Source organism: Arachis ipaensis, chromosome B5 (assembly GCF_059453495.1).
Source record: "Arachis ipaensis isolate K30076 ecotype BB chromosome B5, ASM5945349v1, whole genome shotgun sequence".
Classification (NCBI taxonomy): domain Eukaryota; kingdom Viridiplantae; phylum Streptophyta; class Magnoliopsida; order Fabales; family Fabaceae; genus Arachis; species Arachis ipaensis.
The window spans coordinates 51,390,543-51,395,170 of record NC_142440.1 but is presented as its reverse complement, the minus strand read 5'-3'; positions in this window follow the sequence as shown (position 1 = coordinate 51,395,170).

Sequence of the window (4,628 nt, the reverse complement as noted above, 5' to 3'; positions counted from 1 at the left end):
ATTCAGAGGCTGAAAAAGGACTGCAGATGCTATTGGATTCTGACCTCCCTGAACTCGAAATGGATTTTATGGAGCTACAGAAACCCAATTGGCACGCTCTCAATTGCGTTGGAAAGTAGACATCCAGGGCTTTCCAGCAATATATAATAGTCCGTACTTTGCCCGAGTTTTGATGACGCAAACTGGCGTTCAAAAGCTAACTTCCTGCCCTATTCTGAAGTTAAACGCCAGAAACAGGTTACAAACCAGAGTTAAACGCCACAAACAGGCTGCAACGTGGCGTTTAACTCCGAGAGAAGCCTCTACACGTGTAAAGCTCAATGCTCAGCCCAAGCACACACCAAGTGGGCCCCGAAAGTGGATTTCTGCACTATCTGTACTTAGTTATTTATTTTCTATAACCCTAGCTACTAGTTTAGTATAAAAACAACTTTTAGAGACTTACTATGTACCTCATGAAATTTTCACATCTGAATTTTGTATCCTCTACGGCATGAGTCTCTAAACTCCATGGTTGGGGGTGAGGAGATCTGCTGTGTCTCGATAGATTAATGTAATTACTTCTGTATTCTATACAATCACGCTTGTTTCTGTTCTAAGATACTCGCTCGTACTTAACCGTGATGAATATGATGATCTGTGACACTCATCACCATTCTTAACCTATGAACACGTGCCTGACAACCACTTCCGTTCTACCTTAGATTGAGTGTGTATCTCTTTGATTCCTGGTTCACGTGTTTGATTGCATCTTCTGACAACAGAGCATTCGAATCCATGAGATCAGAGTCTTCGTGTTATAGGCTAGAATTACTGGCGGCCGTTCCTGAGATCCAGAAAGTCTAAACCTTGTCTGCGGTATTTCGAGTAGGATCTGGGATAGGATGACTCTGATGAGCTTCAAACACACGAGTGCTGGGCATAGTGACAGGCGCAAAAGGATCAATGGATCCTATTCCAACATGAGGGAGAACTGACAGATGATTAATCGTACGGTGACAGCTCATTTGGACCATTTTCACTGAGAGGACGGATGGTAGCCATTGACAATGGTGATCCACCAACATAGAGCTTGCCATGGAGGGAGCCTTGCGTGCGTGAAGAATAAGACAGTAGGAAAGCAGAGATTCAGAAGACAGAGCATCTCCAAATACTCAGTCTGTTCTCCATTACTGCATAACAAGTATTATTTAATTTATGCTATTTACTCTTCATAAACCCAATCATTTTTATTACTAATTTCCTGACTAAGAGTTACAAAATAACCATAGCTTGCTTCAAGCCGACAATCTCCGTGGGATCGACCCTTACTCACGTAAGGTATTACTTGGACGACCCAGGGCACTTGCTGGTTAGTGGTACGAGTTGTGAAAAGTGTGATTTACAATTTCGTGCACCAAGTTTTTGGCGCCGTTGCCGGGGATTGTTCGAGTTTGAACAACTGACGGTTTATTTTGTTGCTTAGATTAGGAAAAATTTATCTTTTTGGTTTAGAGTCTTCTATTATTGTTTTTGGTTAAAAATTTTTAAAATCCTTATTTTCTTTTTCTAATTTATTTTCGAAAATTTTCTTTAAAACCAATAACTTCATAATTTAGTCTTCTGTTTGAGTTTAGTTTCATATTTTAAGTTTGGTGTCAATTGCATGTTATTATTTTTCTTTCAATTTTCGAATTATTAGTATCCAAAATATAAAAATTTTTAAGTTTGGTGTCCTTTGTGCTTCTATTTTATTAAAAATTTCTAAAATTTGTTCTTGGTGTTCATCTTGATCTTCAAAGTGTTCTTCGTGTTCATCTTTACTTCACAGTTTTATTGTTTGTTTTCTCTATTTCGATCTAAAAAATTCTAAGTTTGGTGTCATTTTATTGTTTTTCTCTTTCCTCATTAAATTCAAAAATATCTTTTCTCTTCATTTTAAATTGAATTTTCGAATATTACTTTTTAAAATTCAGATTTTTATTTTAAAAATTTTTATTTTATCTTATCTTAGTTTTAAAAGTTCAAAATTCAAAATCTTTTTCAAAAATCATATCCAAAGTCTTTCAAATCTTCTTAATTAAGTAATTATTTTGGTTTTCGAATTTTTTTTTATTTTTTTTTAAGTTTTCAAAATTTATATATTATTCTCCAATTGTTTTATTTTATCTTATATTTTTTTATTTATTCGGTTTGTTTTTTATTAAATAAAATAAAAATAAAAACATATTTTATTTGCAATTCACATCAATTCCCTTTTCTCCATAATAGATCTAAGTGGAAATGAACAGTCCAGAAGGACTCTGGGGTTATATGCTAACCCTATTACTGCTGCATACGGGAGTAGTAACTGTATACCCCCCATCAGAGCAAGCAGTTTTGAGCTAAATCCTCAGCTCATTATCATGGTGCAGTAAAATTGCCAGTATTCCGGTCTTCCATAGGAAGAACCTACTGAGTTTCTGGCACAATTTTTACAAATTGCTGACACAGTACATGATAAAGAAGTAGATCAGGATGTCTACAGATTATTACTATTCCCATTTGCTGTAAAAGATCAAGCTAAGAGGTGGTTAAATAACCAACCCACAGCGAGCATAAGAACATGGAAACAGTTATCAGACAAATTTCTGAATTAATATTACCCTCCAAAACGGATGACACAGCTAAGGCTAGACATCCAAGGCTTTAAACAAGAGGGTAATGAATCTCTTTACAATGCCTGGGAGAGATACAGAGGGATGCTAAGGAAATGCCCCTCTGAAATGTTTTCAGAGTGGGTACAGTTAGACATTTTTTACTATGGGCTTATAGAAAAAGCTCAAATATCTCTAGATCACTTAGCTGGTGGATTTATACACATGAGAAAGACAATTGAAGAGGCTCAAGAACTCATTGATACAGTTGCTAGAAATTAGCATCTGTACTTAAGCAGTGAGTCCTCCCTGAAAGAAGAGGCTAAAGCAGTATCCACTGAACTTAGTCCTCAAGAACAACTTGCTGAACTCAATCAGCAGTTGCTTATTCTAACAAAACAATTCACAGAATTCAAGGAGATGCTCCAAGACACTAAAATTGCTAATCAAAATGTGGAAGCACAATTGGATCAGACAAGACAGCAGCTATCTAGACAGATAACAAAAGAATGCTAAGCTGTTAAATTAATGAGTGGGAAGACATTATATGTTTCAACTCAAGGCAGCAGGAAGCCAAGAAAGGAACAACTGACAGAGGATGAGCAGACCACTACCCAAAATCCCTCTGGGGACAGTAAGAGCCCAGAGAGGAATGATTCTGGCGTTCAAACGCCAGAAAAGGGTAAGAATCTAGCGTTAAACGCCCATCTATCTCCCTATCCTGGTGTTCAAATGCCACTGAGGGATCAGACACCTACAAGTGCTGATAATAACTCCCTCAAGAAGGCTTCTCAACCTGCCTCTGTAGGAAATAAACTTGCAGCAACTAAGGTTGAAGAATATAAAGCCAAGATGCCTTATCCTCAGAAGCTCCGCCAAACGGAACAGGATAAACAATTTTCCTGCTTTGCAAACTATCTCAGGACTCTTGAAATAAAGATTCCATTTGCAGAGGTGATGAGCGGATAATTTATACGCTTTTTGGCATTATTTTTACATAGTTTTTAGTATGATTTAGTTAGTTTTTAGTATATTTTTATTAGTTTTTAAATAAAAATTACATTTCTGGACTTTACTATGAGTTTGTGTGTTTTTCTATGATTTCAGGTATTTTCTGGCTGAAATTGAGGGACTTGAGCAAAAATCTGATTCAGGGGCTGAAGAAGGACTGCAGATGCTATTGGATTTTGACCTCTCTGCACTCGAAATAGATTTTCTGGAGCTACATACACCCAATAGGCGCGCTCTAAATTGCGTTGAAAAGTAGATATCCAGAGCTTTCCAGAAATATATAATAGTCCATACTTTGCACGAGTTTAGACGATGCAAACTGGCGTTTAACGCCAGCTTTCTGCCCATTCTGGCGTTAAACGCCAGAAACAAGTTGCAAAGCAGAGTTAAACGCCAGAAACAAGTTACAAACTGGCATTCAACTCCAAGGAAGACCTCTACACACAAAAAACTCAATGCTCATCCCAAGCACACATCAAGTGGGCCCGAAAGTAGATTTCTACATCATTTACTTATCTTATGTAACCCTAGCTACTAGTTTAGTATAAAAACTACTTTTAGTGATTTATTTTACATCTTTTGATCATCCTTGATCAGGGATCGGTCTTTTTCCCTATTTTCGAATTCATATGCCATTTGGGGAGGCTGGCCATTTGGCCATGCCTAGACCTTGTTCTTATGTATTTTCAACGGTAGAGTTTCTACACACCATATATTATGGTGTAGAGTTCTGCTGTTCCTCATGAATTAATGCAAAGTACTATTGTTTTTCCATTCAACTCAAGCCTATTTCTTCTCTAAGATATTCATTTGCACACAAGAACATGATGAATGTGATTATTATGTGACGCTCATCACCATTCTCACTTATGAACGCATGCCTGACAAACACTTTCGTTCTACATGAAAGCAAGCTTGAATGCATATCTCTTAGCCTCCTGATTTACGATCAGAGTTTTCGTGGTATAGGCTAGAATTATTGGCGGCCATTCTTGAGATCCG